Here is a 15,452-nt window from a genome sequence, read left to right as displayed (position 1 = left end):
GGCATTGCGCAATATACGGGGCCTACACTATGATGGATCAGAGCTGCGGTTTAATAGTCAGCAGCCATCTTGTCAAGGTAAAACTTTGATAGTTTACTTCACAGCCTGACAAAAACCCAAATTTTTTATTAGTTATCAATGCATAAACATGAAGTTGCTGATCTAGCTAAATAATTCATTCAAATAATGTGAAAGTGATTTTCGGCCGTAACTTTATTTACTTTGCAGCCAACGGAGACCACCAGCTCTAACGCCATGGAGCTGGAAGGCTTCAAGCGATGCCAGTCCGATATAATTTCCCACGGCCTGAGAGTGAGGTCCATTACAACGGATGTTGTTACAAAGGTTGTGTGCATACCGCAAGCTTGTGTTTTGGCTTATGCCGCAAATTTGTCGCGGTGAGCGATGGCCTCTACCTGCCTGCCGGTGTTCAAGGGCTTTTGCTATGGCAATGAAGAGACTCAACGACTTTTATTGAGAATTCTAGATCAACTCTATATCATAGGAGGTACTCATTTTTGTTGCATTGTCATATTATTATTTTACTTTTATTCAAGTAATCGTAGCACGATTACTTTTCCGCATTTATTCAGGCTAAGCCACATGGTGACTACACACCATGTAGCTAACAAACTAATTTTTGTTAGTAAATTGCTGTTACATTGCTTCCATATTTAAAATCACATGATTAATGTGCAAAAATCTGCCATAACTGATTTTATAAAATAAAAACAAATACATAGAGGAACGCATATTGGTTTCACCGCTTACCAAAGTCGTTGAGTCTCTTCATCACCATAGCAGAAGCCCTTGAACACAGGCAGACAGGTAGAGGCCATCGCTCACCGCGACGAATTTGCAGCATAAGCCAAAACACAAGATTGCAGTATGCACACAACCTTTTCCGAGCATTTGGCGATGGCTCTCCAAATGGGAATAGATTATCTACCAAAACAATTATTGAAAAACAATAATTGCTGATCATCAAAATAATTTCGACCTTTATGTAATAAAATCATAAAACTAGTACACTCTATACTGTAGTAAGTGTACAAGCCAAATATAACAGTTCTCCTTGTGTTCCACGAGTTCAGAATATGTGTGTTCAACCCGATGCATTAAATGTGTAACACAAGAATTGTAGACATTGCTTGACACATTAGCATAGCTTTGGTGTTGTTGGCATTAAATGAAAATCAAACTCACTATAATATCACAGGTATTTATTCCACCCCAACTCAAAGGGTGCAGGCGCCAAAATTTCGTCCACACCGGGATGCATACACAGGCAGTCATGCTCCCCGCCGTCATGGAGATGATCCGCAAACTCAGCATCATGGCAGCACAAACATTCAGTAAGAGATGGCATGTCTTGACAGCGCTTGCAGACACACCACTCTGTAGCCGATGGTATTAGCTCCTACAGAAATGAACATATATGTCTATGCAACCATAGCTAATACATCCGATCGATGTTATCCAACAGTATATCAGTGCAGCGCTAGATTTAAATATCAAAATTGTTAATCTTGTCATTCGAGAAAAATCTGTAATTATTTTTTCGCAATATGAAGCGATAATTATCATCATTAAAATCATATACATGTATATAATAGTATTCGTTCTATCACTCTCAAGCTGAAACTATTACTACTAGCTAGCTTGGCACATAAAATCTGGCTAGTGGGGGTGCTTACTGGCTGGGAGGTTTGATTCTGTTAAGGATCTTCTTCAGATAGAGCGTCAGGCTCGAAACGCCAGGGTCTCAACTCTTCAGAATTTGAATTTTTTTATGATTGCAACTCGGACATGTACGCGTATGTTGAATGTCGGACGGAATGGTGTAAAGTGGCTGAAACTTTAAAGTAGCGGGCATCTATATTTGATACGGGGTCTTAGGTAAAACCCAAAGTGTTTGTCATAAACTATTGCTACGATAAGTTTGATATAGAGCTTTGTATTTCCCTTTCAATTCACGCGAGAACATCACGTGACAAGACAATAACCAAAATCTGCGGATACGTCATCGAAATCAAGAGATTCCAATATACGGCAGCTTTTGTTTTTGAGCTTTTAAGAGCTTGTAATCACATTTCCACATATTTGGCACCTACCACACAACAAAGTAAGACATGGCGAATCTTTTGATACCAAATAACTGTAATGTGAATTTTGTTGCAAGTCAACCTTTAAGGTAAAAGTTTAGAGTGAGGTAAAAGTATATAACTGTACTTGAGCATACTGCTCACATAGCTTTCATTCACACGCTTGCTATAACAACATACAATATGGCTGTCAGTTGCTCATTCAGTTTCACTACAGCTGGCCTAAAGTGGGTTATACCAGGTATAACATTATCTTATGTGAGACGTTTATGTATAGTGTATATCCATATCTAACTCAGCTGTATATCCATATCTAGCTCAGCTGTATATCCATCTCTAGTTCAGCTGTATATCCATCCCTAGATCAGCTGTATATCCATCCCTAGCTCAGCTGTATATCCATCTCTAGCTCAGCGGTATATCCATCCCTAGCTCAGCTGTATATCCATCTCTAGCTCAGCTGTATATCCATCTCTAGGTCAGCTGTATATTCATCTCTACCTCAGCTGTATATCCATCCCTAGCTCAGCTGTATATCCATCTCTAGCTCAGCTGTATATCCATCCCTAGCTCAGCTGTATATCCATATCTAGCTCAGCTGTATATCCATTTCTAGCTCAGCTGTATATCCATCCCTAGCTCAGCTGTATATCCATCTCTAGCTCAGCTGTACATCCATCTCTAGCTCAGCTGTATATCCATCTCTAGCTCAGCTGTATATCCATCTCTAGCTCAGCGGTATATCCATCTCTAGCTCAGCTGTATATCCATGGCTAGCTCAGCTGTATATCTATCTCTAGTTCAGCTGTATATCCATCTCTTGCTCAGCTGTATATCCATCTCTTCCTCAGCTGTATATTCATCTCTAGCTCAGCTGTATATCCATCTCTAGCTCAGCTGTATATCCATCTTTAGCTCAGCTGTATATTGATCTTTAGCTCAGCTGTATATCCATCTTTAGCTCAGCCGTATAATCATCTCTAACTAAGCTGTATATCCATTTCTAGTTCAGCTGTATATCCATCTCTAGTTCAGCTGTATATCCATCTCTAGTTCAGCTGTATATCCATATCTAGCTCAGCGGTATATCGATCTCTAGCCCAGCTGTATATCCATATCTAGCTCAGCGGTATATCGATCTCTAGCTCAGCTGTATATCAATCTTTAGCTCAGCCGTATATTCATCTCTAGCTAAGCTGTATATCCATTTCTAGTTCAGCTGTATATCCATCTCTAGTTCAGCTGTATATCCATATCTAGCTCAGCGGTATATCCATCTCTAGCTCAGCTGTACATCCATCTCTAGCTCAGCTGTATATCAATCTTTAGCTCAGCCGTATATTCATCTCTAGCTAAGCTGTATATCCATCTCTAGTTCAGCTGTATATCCATCTCTAGTTCAGCTGTATATCCATATCTAGCTCAGCGGTATATCCATCTCTAGCTCAGCTGTACATCCATCTCTAGTTCAGCTGTATATCCATCTTTAGCTTAGCTGTTTACCCATCTCTAGCTCAGCTATAAATCCATCTCTAGCTCAGCTGTATATCTATCTCTAGCTCAGCTGTATATCCATCTCTAGCTCAGCTGTATATCCATCTTTAGCTCAGCTGTATATCCATCTCTAGCTCAGCGGTATATCCATATCTTGCTCAGCTGTATATCTATCTCTAGCTCAGCTGTATATCCATCTCTAGCTCAGCTGTATATCCATCTCTAGCTCAGCTGTATATCCATCTCTAGCTCAGCTGTATATCCATCTCTAGCTCAGCTGTATATCCATCTCTAGCTCAGCGGTATATCCATATCTTGCTCAGCTGTATATCTATCTCTAGCTCAGTTGTATATCCATCTCTAGCTCAGCTGTATATCCATCTCTAGCTCAGCTGTACATCCATCTCTAGTTCAGCTGTATATCCATCTCTAGCTCAGCTGTATATCCAGCTTTAGCTCAGCTGTATATCCATCTCTAGCTCAGCTGTATATCCATCTCTAGCTCAGCTGGATATCCATCTCTAACTCAGCTGTATATCCATCTTTAGCTCAGTTGTATATCTATATCTAGTTCAGTTGTATATTCATCTCTAGCTCAGCTGTATATCCATCTCTAGCTCAGCTGTATATCCATCTCTAGCTTAGCTGTATATCCATCTCTAGCTCAGCGGTATATCCATCCCTAGCTCAGCTGTATATCCATCTCTAGCTCAGCTGTATATCCATCTCTAGGTCAGCTGTATATTCATCTCTACCTCAGCTGTATATCCATCCCTAGCTCAGCTGTATATCCATCTCTAGCTCAGCTGTATATCCATCCCTAGCTCAGCTGTATATCCATATCTAGCTCAGCTGTATATCCATTTCTAGCTCAGCTGTATATCCATCTCTAGGTCAGCTGTATATCCATCTCTAGTTCAGCTGTATATCCATATCTAGCTCAGCGGTATATCCATCTCTAGCTCAGCTGTACATCCATCTCTAGTTCAGCTGTATATCCATCTTTAGCTTAGCTGTTTACCCATCTCTAGCTCAGCTATAAATCCATCTCTAGCTCAGCTGTATATCTATCTCTAGCTCAGCTGTATATCCATCTCTAGCTCAGCTGTATATCCATCTTTAGCTCAGCTGTATATCCATCTCTAGCTCAGCGGTATATCCATATCTTGCTCAGCTGTATATCTATCTCTAGCTCAGCTGTATATCCATCTCTAGCTCAGCTGTATATCCATCTCTAGCTCAGCTGTATATCCATCTCTAGCTCAGCTGTATATCCATCTCTAGCTCAGCTGTATATCCATCTCTAGCTCAGCGGTATATCCATATCTTGCTCAGCTGTATATCTATCTCTAGCTCAGTTGTATATCCATCTCTAGCTCAGCTGTATATCCATCTCTAGCTCAGCTGTACATCCATCTCTAGTTCAGCTGTATATCCATCTCTAGCTCAGCTGTATATCCAGCTTTAGCTCAGCTGTATATCCATCTCTAGCTCAGCTGTATATCCATCTCTAGCTCAGCTGTATATCCATCTCTAACTCAGCTGTATATCCATCTTTAGCTCAGTTGTATATCCATATCTAGTTCAGTTGTATATTCATCTCTAGCTCAGCTGTATATCCATCTCTAGCTCAGCTGTATATCCATCTCTAGCTTAGCTGTATATCCATCTCTAGCTCAGCGGTATATCCATCCCTAGCTCAGCTGTATATCCATCTCTAGCTCAGCTGTATATCCATCTCTAGGTCAGCTGTATATTCATCTCTACCTCAGCTGTATATCCATCCCTAGCTCAGCTGTATATCCATCTCTAGCTCAGCTGTATATCCATCCCTAGCTCAGCTGTATATCCATATCTAGCTCAGCTGTATATCCATTTCTAGCTCAGCTGTATATCCATCCCTAGCTCAGCTGTATATCCATCTCTAGCTCAGCTGTACATCCATCTCTAGCTCAGCTGTATATCCATCTCTAGCTCAGCTGTATATCCATCTCTAGCTCAGCGGTATATCCATCTCTAGCTCAGCTGTATATCCATGGCTAGCTCAGCTGTATATCTATCTCTAGTTCAGCTGTATATCCATCTCTTGCTCAGCTGTATATCCATCTCTTCCTCAGCTGTATATTCATCTCTAGCTCAGCTGTATATCCATCTTTAGCTCAGCTGTATATCCATCTTTAGCTCAGCCGTATATTCATCTCTAACTAAGCTGTATATCCATTTCTAGTTCAGCTGTATATCCATCTCTAGTTCAGCTGTATATCCATCTCTAGTTCAGCTGTATATCCATATCTAGCTCAGCGGTATATCGATCTCTAGCTCAGCTGTATATCCATATCTAGCTCAGCGGTATATCGATCTCTAGCTCAGCTGTATATCAATCTTTAGCTCAGCCGTATATTCATCTCTAGCTAAGCTGTATATCCATTTCTAGTTCAGCTGTATATCCATCTCTAGCTTAGCTGTATATCCATCTCTAGCTCAGCTGTATATCCATCTCTAGTTCAGCTGTATATCCATCTCTAGTTCAGCTGTATATCCATATCTAGCTCAGCTGTATATCCATCTCTAGCTCAGCTGTACATCCATCTCTAGTTCAGCTGTATATCCATCTTTAGCTTAGCTGTTTACCCATCTCTAGCTCAGCTATAAATCCATCTCTAGCTCAGCTGTATATCTATCTCTAGCTCAGCTGTATATCCATCTCTAGCTCAGCTGTATATCCATCTTTAGCTCAGCTGTATATCCATCTCTAGCTCAGCGGTATATCCATATCTTGCTCAGCTGTATATCTATCTCTAGCTCAGCTGTATATCCATCTCTAGCTCAGCTGTATATCCATCTCTAGCTCAGCTGTATATCCATCTCTAGCTCAGCTGTATATCCATCTCTAGCTCAGCTGTATATCCATCTCTAGCTCAGCGGTATATCCATATCTTGCTCAGCTGTATATCTATCTCTAGCTCAGTTGTATATCCATCTCTAGCTCAGCTGTATATCCATCTCTAGCTCAGCTGTACATCCATCTCTAGTTCAGCTGTATATCCATCTCTAGCTCAGCTGTATATCCAGCTTTAGCTCAGCTGTATATCCATCTCTAGCTCAGCTGTATATCCATCTCTAGCTCAGCTGTATATCCATCTCTAACTCAGCTGTATATCCATCTTTAGCTCAGTTGTATATCCATATCTAGTTCAGTTGTATATTCATCTCTAGCTCAGCTGTATATCCATCTCTAGCTCAGCTGTATATCCATCTCTAGCTTAGCTGTATATCCATCTCTAGCTCAGCGGTATATCCATCCCTAGCTCAGCTGTATATCCATCTCTAGCTCAGCTGTATATCCATCTCTAGCTCAGCGGTATATCCATCTCTAGCTCAGCTGTATATCCATGGCTAGCTCAGCTGTATATCTATCTCTAGTTCAGCTGTATATCCATCTCTAGCTCAGCTGTATATCCATATCTAGCTCAGCGGTATATCCATCTCTAGCTCAGCTGTACATCCATCTCTAGTTCAGCTGTATATCCATCTTTAGCTTAGCTGTTTACCCATCTCTAGCTCAGCTATAAATCCATCTCTAGCTCAGCTGTATATCTATCTCTAGCTCAGCTGTATATCCATCTCTAGCTCAGCTGTATATCCATCTTTAGCTCAGCTGTATATCCATCTCTAGCTCAGCGGTATATCCATATCTTGCTCAGCTGTATATCTATCTCTAGCTCAGCTGTATATCCATCTCTAGCTCAGCTGTATATCCATCTCTAGCTCAGCTGTATATCCATCTCTAGCTCAGCTGTATATCCATCTCTAGCTCAGCTGTATATCCATCTCTAGCTCAGCGGTATATCCATATCTTGCTCAGCTGTATATCTATCTCTAGCTCAGTTGTATATCCATCTCTAGCTCAGCTGTATATCCATCTCTAGCTCAGCTGTACATCCATCTCTAGTTCAGCTGTATATCCATCTCTAGCTCAGCTGTATATCCAGCTTTAGCTCAGCTGTATATCCATCTCTAGCTCAGCTGTATATCCATCTCTAGCTCAGCTGTATATCCATCTCTAACACAGCTGTATATCCATCTTTAGCTCAGTTGTATATCTATATCTAGTTCAGTTGTATACTCATCTCTAGCTCAGCTGTATATCCATCTCTAGCTCAGCTGTATATCCATCTCTAGCTTAGCTGTATATCCATCTCTAGTTCAGCTGTATATCCATCTCTAGCTCAGCGGTATATCCATCTCTAGCTCAGCTGTACATCCATCTCTAGTTCAGCTGTATATCCATCTCTAGCTCAGCTGTATATCCATCTTTAGGTCAGCTGTATATCCATCTCTAGCTCAGCTGTATATCCATCTTTAGCTCAGCTGTATACCCATCTCTAGCTCAGCTATATATTCATCTCTAGCTCAGCTGTATATCTATCTCTAGCTCAGCTGTATATCCATCTCTAGCTCAGCTGTACATCCATCTCTAGTTCAGCTGTATATCCATCTCTAGCTCAGCTGTATATCTATCTCAGCTGTATATCCCTCTCTTGCTCAGCTGTATATCCATCTCTAGCTCAGCTGTATATCCATCTCCAGCTCAGCTGTATATCCATCTCTAACTCAGCTGTATATCCATCTTTAGCTCAGCTGTATATCCATCCCTAGCTCAGCTGTATATCCATCTCTTGCTCAGCTGTATTTCCATCTCTAGCTCAGCTGTATATCCATCTCTAGCTCAGCTGTATATCCATCTCTAGCTCAGCTGTATATCCATCTCTAGCTCAGCTGTATATCCATCTCTAGCTCAGCTGTATATCCATCTCTAGCTCAGCTGTATATCCATCTCTAGCTCAGCTGTATATCCATCTCTAGCTCAGCTGTATTTCCATCTCTAGCTCAGCTGTATATCCATCTCTAGCTCAGCTGTATATCCATCTCTAGCTCAGCTGTATATCCATCTCTAGCTCAGCTGTATATCCATCTCTAGCTCAGCTGTATTTCCATCTCTAGCTCAGCTGTATATCCATCTCTAGCTCAGCTGTATATCCATCTCTAACTCAGCTGTATATCCATCTCTAGTTCAGCTGTATATCCATCCCTAGCTCAGCTGTATATCCATCCCTAGCTCAGCTGTATATTTGTCCTTAACTCCTCAAGTTCACAGCATATCTATTTATAGCACATGCGTACAGCATGTCTATTTATAGCTCATTTCTTCAACATATCTATTTATAGCGCAAGTGTACATCTATATATATTTCTCAAAGTATGCATGTTGGCACGCATTTCGGCTTTTCCGCATTTTTGGACTATAGATAGAATTAAACAAATCTATATCTATATTTCTCAAAGTGTGTCTGTATGTATGTATGTATGTATGTTGATATGTTGGTATGCATTCCGGCTAAAATCTTAAAATCTTGATATTAAAATCAAGCACCTCGACGGATTTGAACTCAGAACGATTTCATGACAACTTTCTAATCAGAACGCTCTACCACTCAGCTAGAACACCATTGTGGTCAAAGCTGTTTTAATATAACGGATACACAATGTGCGTGTTAATTATTTTAGCCTTTAGCGTCGACGAGTTACGATGCTTCTGTTCAAAAATATTTTAAGACCTGAGTACATGCAATGTGATGCTTATTGGTCTTTTTGTGTTAGGGCTAATTTATTCGGCCGATAAATTATTTATTTGACGAATTATGAACTGATTATATACATTAATAAAAGATGTACGTTGCTGAACTTTCCATGGCAAGTTATCTGTATTCGTTATATGGTATATCCAGTATCCGTTACAATAAAAACATTTCGCAATGATTAAACTAATCTTGAAAGTTTAAGGTTTACTAAAATACATACTTAAAATTCTTTCAAGAATGCGTTTGGTAAACTAAATTCATTAACGTTAGATTCAGCATTTATGCTACACGTCTCGAAGGTAAAAACTCTCCATGTAGTACATTGTTATACTATCTTGGAAACGCAGGCTATAGCCCCTTAATTTACGAATTTAGTATTTGCAATAAACTTTTCTTGTATTATTGTCCTTGCATATTGAAACCTCCATAAGATTTGTTGATCGGTTATTGCAGGATCTCTCCTTCTGCCTGGCGATTCCAAATAACCTTGATGTGGGTGATGAGGTAGTAGTGCGGGGTAAAGTATAGAAGGGCACAGACAGGTATAACACAAGACTCACTCTATGTATGCAAGTTGTCAGTGTCTACTGTCATTATAGCTGCGTATAGCCGGGTTCCCATAAACGTCACAAAGCACCGGCGACACACCACAGGATATTAGCAATGAACTGGCAACGTATGCGCCAAGGACCGCCAGTAGTTGCTGGCGGCATCGCAATAGTTTAGCGCTGTTCAAATTTCGCAAACGGCCGCAGGCAAAACCTTCCCGAAATGCACTGTGCGGGTGAAGGTCACCATTTTAGGAACGGCATAGCGAGCGAACATTTTATTTGGTTGCGCAATTATGTTTAGGATATTATTAACGGTGGTGTGGCTTTTATGTGAACATATCCCGCCGAGCCTAGCCTCACAAGTGTTTTGTTGTGCATGTTACCGCCGGAGTCTCGCAATCGATATGGGAACCAGGCTTATAGCTTGGGTCTGAAGCTCACTTGCGAGCCGTACCACTTGCGTCTCTAACTACAGGCTGCTTGGTTGATTAAATAGCACACATGTCAAAGGTGCAAAGCTTGATTACTGTTTATTCCTAGTTGCTCCTAATATGCACTGACTTTTCCTGGCAAGCGATTACTTCACTAAATTTAAAGCCCGACCAGCATTCAATAGGACATTTAATATATTTAGACAAACCATAGACTAGTGCATATCTACTAGCTGTTGCATGTCATCTATCCAAATCAGTAGTTTGATTGTGTAGGAAAGTTGTATGATGCTAGCACAGTCTAAAGGTGTTTCAGAGGGCAGTATAGGCCTTATCTTATTCTCTCATTTAGCCCACGACCGGATGTGTTCTGTTAAGTATGATAATGAGGCCTTATAGTTGACCCATCGTACCTAATGTAAGCCTGAGTACTTAGCAATGTCAACGTGACCAATGACTGTGTAGGCAGTAGGCAAACAAGGGTGCCTCCTAAAACTACTCATAGATTCATCGACTTACCAAGTAGCTATAAAGTAGGTCACTTACCTGAGTGCATGTAAAAAGGACTGGTGATGAGTTGAACTTGGGGAGGTCGGTTTAGCTGTCAAGCTCAAGTCATCAGTTGGCCAGTAGTTCTAGGTTTATGTTCATGATGGGCATGCCAGCACAAAGTATTTTCTGATTTTCTAAAATTTCAAAGTGTTTGTGGCAGGTGTCTCATGATCATGTTAGGTTTTACCTCATCCTACAGACGGAGGAGGGAGATGGCGTGAGCACAATCGTTTTCCACTACAATCCTTGCCAGTGTCAGGATGAGGTGGTAAGGAACTCCTTGGTTGATGGTGAATGGGGAGGAGAGAAAGATGGGCCCGACTTCCCATTTCCCTCTAAGGCTAGCTTTGATATTCAAATAATCTGTACAGCGTGGAACTATGTGGTGAGCAAACACTAGTTACCGCATGCTTTAGTTGGGATTGCATAGCTTTAACCTTTTTGCAGGCAAGTTCTTTTGGCCAATTTGAGACCTCCTGGGCAGATTATTTTTTCACAAATTGATTTAAAAAAAATCATTGATACACTTTTATTTATGATATTGTATATACGACATATGCGTATTGTGTTTTTATTATACAGGTAAACACAACTCTACTTTATAAACGGCAATCGTTGTCTGTCTGTGTATGTGTCCGCCTTATAGAGTACCGTACTTTTCGGACTATTAGCCACTACTGGGTATCTAGGGCGCATTAACGAGAATATCCGGTTAGTGCATGCCTCTATTATACATAACCTATTCATTGTTTGCCGTTTTCACACAAAAGTGACGTAATAATTACAACTTTATGGCTTTCTTTTAGCTTCATGACACACGATGCTTTTTTTTCCTCGACGTATTAGGGCTAATTTGTTTTCGGCAAAACGATATCGACAATAGACTCTCTCGATATTAGAATTTGGCGATTAAATTTTATCAACTCTATGAAACACGTTGCCGTTTTTGTGAACCTCTATTTCTGGCTTTTATTAAGGTTCAATTGCTAAATCGCTGTTAAGGTCACTACTTTTCACGCGGACAGTCGTATTATCTCGAGTAGGAATAGCATCTAGATTCTCTCACCTTCGATCAGACAAAGACACTACAATATTTCATTTTTATATGCCCGAGGACACTTATATTTCGCTAGTATTTAGTTTCGTGAGTAGCATACAGAGTAAAATTTTGCTGCAACTTAATTTCGCAGATCTGATGAGTGCAAAAATATAGTGATGTGAAAATAAATGCAGTGGAACAAACATAACTAGATCCCTCGGATCCAGTTCATTGGTACGAAATATTTTTCAATTTGGGACTACCCTACTTTTCGGACTATAAACCGCACCTCTATATAACCTGCATCTGCTTTATTTTCCAAAAAAATGATAATAAAACAATACATAAGCTGTACCTTAGTATAGACTGCAGAACTAAGGACAGTGCTTTTTAACGTGGCAGCAACTTTGCCTATTAAAACGGAACAGTGCAGAACGGCACAGTTTCGTATTATCCGATGCTTTTTAACTCAGTGCCTAACGGGACAGTACCGTGAGACATTGTTTCGTATTTTCTTTCACCGTTAGAAGCGCACTGATTGGAGATTCCCGTTAGTGTGCCCTAGCGGTGAAAGAAAAAAGCCACAGATTAGCCGCACCCTTATATAAGCCGCATGGCTCAAATCATCAGAAAAAAGTAGCGGTTAATAGTCCGAAAAGTACGGTAGTTTGTATTTGTGAACCGAAGGTAGAAATGTGTAGGCGAGATCAATAATGCAATTTGATCGCTTGCTGCCATTTGTCTCCTGGACTATCAATGATGTCAAGGTCCCTGCCGCAGTGACTGATGTGGTACCAATATTAGAATTCAAGTATTTATAGCATGGTAGTGGCCATGGCTCCGGGTTGTTATTGCTTTTGGTTGGTAATAAAATTCATCACCACAATAATTATTATTCAATTTTATGACTTTCCCTACCAGACTGTCATCCTTGTCAGTTAAAAATTCAATGACTAAACTAATATCGTCATCTTCCTTATTTGTCTAGGCTTTTCCAAAAGAACTTATTATCTTAATTTGTTTTGCCATGCTGCTCAGTTGCCTAGCTATAATGAGTTTAGCAAAAATTGCCCAATGAGCCAAACCACACACGAAAATTGTCTGCATTTCTAGTATGACGATTTTATTGTGAATGTCAATGAACAAAGCCATTTCATTTTGCGGTTTCGCTCGTTCGTTATGATAGTTTAGTTTTGCTCATGAATTTTTCGCGAGAGGCTGTTGCCGCGAAAATGCGAAAATTAGATGCCACGAATACATAAATGTCTTAAGGTAACATATCATCGTACCAGTATCGTTGTATTCAGAGTTTTGATGGATAGCTGTTGCTGGAACTGTAACTTTTTTATACACACACTTCTATGCAGGAATTATTAGTATTAATTCAACATATTCACAAATTTTGTTTTGTTTTCTCAGTTCGTATTAATTGTATCATTACCAAATCATCTCATATTGTAGTCGTAGCAAAACAGACTCAATTTAGCTATCATTTGCTAATTATTTCACTGTTACATCTAAACCTTTTTAGTCGTTTTATTTTTAAAATTTATTTGACCTGCACGAAACATTTTTCTCATGATATGAAGTTTAAAAGTTGTTTGACAAAGTAAGTTTGAAAACCTTTACAGTTGTTTTAGGTAGAATGGCAAATGTTGTTATACGTTAAATACAAATCAATTTTCTGTTCAGCTTTTTTTATTACCCGGGCAACGCTGGATAGTACAGCTAGATGTATTAGCTTACACATATTTCCTTTTAAACCTAACCAATTAGTTTTTCGTAATTAATTTCACGTTTTACAACAAACATTTGTAAGATTACTGTAAGATTTATCGTGTAAGATTGCGAGTATCAGTTATTCTCCACTCTCTTATATTTTGTAATGACCCTCTGTTTAAAAGGATTATTAACTATAAGTGCTAGATTGGTGGTTCAAGTAGTTGGTTTATGGTTTGCGAATTTAGAGAACTGTATTTCAGGTGTAGATTTAAGGTCAAGACTTAGACTGGTTTGTTTTAGCTGAAAACTTAAAAACAGATATTTATTAAAAATTCAAACTTTCAATTGCAAAAACATAAAATATATGAAGGCTAATCAAGTCAATGGCTGATACTAATTGCGCAAGTCTAAAAATATAAAAAGTGATACAAAAGCAGAGTGATACGTAGAGCGTGAGTAAAATATGGAATTCGAATTGTTTCTGATCTATGCAGGCTTATATATGTTTGCTTAATCAGTCAAGCAATCATTACATCCGTAGATCACAGACGATTGGGCGCTGCAAAGCTTCCTAGGAAGTAAGCGAGTAAGTACAAAGAAGCAGATAACAATTATGCTAAGCAATAAAATATCAGGTGTTAGGAAGTTGGAATAACAAATCGACGTGTCAGGCTACCAAGAGTCCAGAAAGCTGTTTCCTAATTATATCAAAAATGGTTAAATAAAAGGGGATGAGTAGTTCCGTAAGAGGTGTATAATGCTCTTACGACAGGATACATAAATACTAATATAGAAGTTGATTAACATGATGAGTTCCTTTGTTTCACAATGACAGGTATTCATGGGCTGTGTAACTAAAGATTACAAATGCTGGGCGCTTCACACCTCCCCAGCCAATGAGTCTCTAGCTCTACATATAGCTTAGAGACCCATTCTGTCCCAGAATAGTAAAGAATAAAAAATGTATATAGGTATATATAGACAGTTAGAGTATAATAATTTGTGGTACACATTCCATGTGGTGATGTCCGTGTAGTGTGGCTTCCATTGTCGGATAAAAAATAATTGTATAAGAATCATTGTTCGTTCTTGGTAGTTGAAGTTTAAAGTGGTAGTTTCTGGACTATTGGTAGTTTCTGGACTATTGGTAATTGACACGTCGGATTTGTCCTTCCTTTACAATAATGGTGCTGTGTCCATGCAGATCTACAATAACAGTGAAGCAGCAGAAAGTATGCAACTAATTAATATAATGTTATATTTGACCTTATAGAAGTAAACCTTATAATCCATATTTTTGCACTACCTCTGTATCAAAAACATTTTATTACTACTTCAAAACGGGGTAGGCTATCAAATAGGAATTATAAAGCTTTTACAAATCAATTCTAAATAAAGGGGTTGTCTACTCGACTCAATGAAATATAGTTCAATATAGATTATAGACTCAATAGCTTTTTTTGCTTTTTTTTTATATGCCATGAGTTAAATATAAAGTTAAATTTAATGTTTCCTCCTCTCTCCCCTTCAATTGCAATCTGCTGTGCAGATGTGTAGTTTGTGTTGGTTATTAATGTGACAGCATTTTGAAGTAAAGTAAATATGCGTAGAAACTCGCCAGGTGAATGAATGTGGTTATAGTCAGTGTCAATCCTCATAATTGTCGTAGAAATAGTGTTGATAGCTGTATCTTCCATGGTATAGTTGAGAGGGGGCAAATGTGGGAAGGCAACTCCTCCAAATATCTGTGGGTGTAGTTTCCTAAACATAAATCATTCTAGCGTCAGCACAACAGTTCTTGTTCCTTTTATATGCGAATGATAATCAGTGCAGCTGCAGCTCAATGGGTCTCTTGACATTGTCATTAAACTTTTAGCAGAGGAGTTGGCCATTTCTAAGTACAGGATAAAGTACCT

The 15,452-nt window shown here is 39.3% G+C and overlaps 1 protein-coding gene and 1 pseudogene across 1 annotated transcript in view; one reads left to right on the top strand and one right to left on the bottom strand.

Annotated features, from left to right (window-relative positions):
* LOC137401912 (nestin-like) overlaps nt 1-15,452 on the bottom strand; it is a 1,051,237-nt gene that overhangs the window by 567,757 nt on the left and 468,028 nt on the right. The window lies entirely within an intron of this gene.
* LOC137401802 (32 kDa beta-galactoside-binding lectin-like) overlaps nt 1-15,452 on the top strand; it is a 36,206-nt pseudogene that overhangs the window by 2,648 nt on the left and 18,106 nt on the right.

Source organism: Watersipora subatra, chromosome 8, assembly GCF_963576615.1.
Source record: "Watersipora subatra chromosome 8, tzWatSuba1.1, whole genome shotgun sequence".
Lineage (NCBI taxonomy): Eukaryota > Metazoa > Bryozoa > Gymnolaemata > Cheilostomatida > Watersiporidae > Watersipora > Watersipora subatra.
The sequence above is the reverse complement of the archived record's forward strand: the minus strand, read 5'-3'. Positions and strand labels throughout refer to the sequence as shown.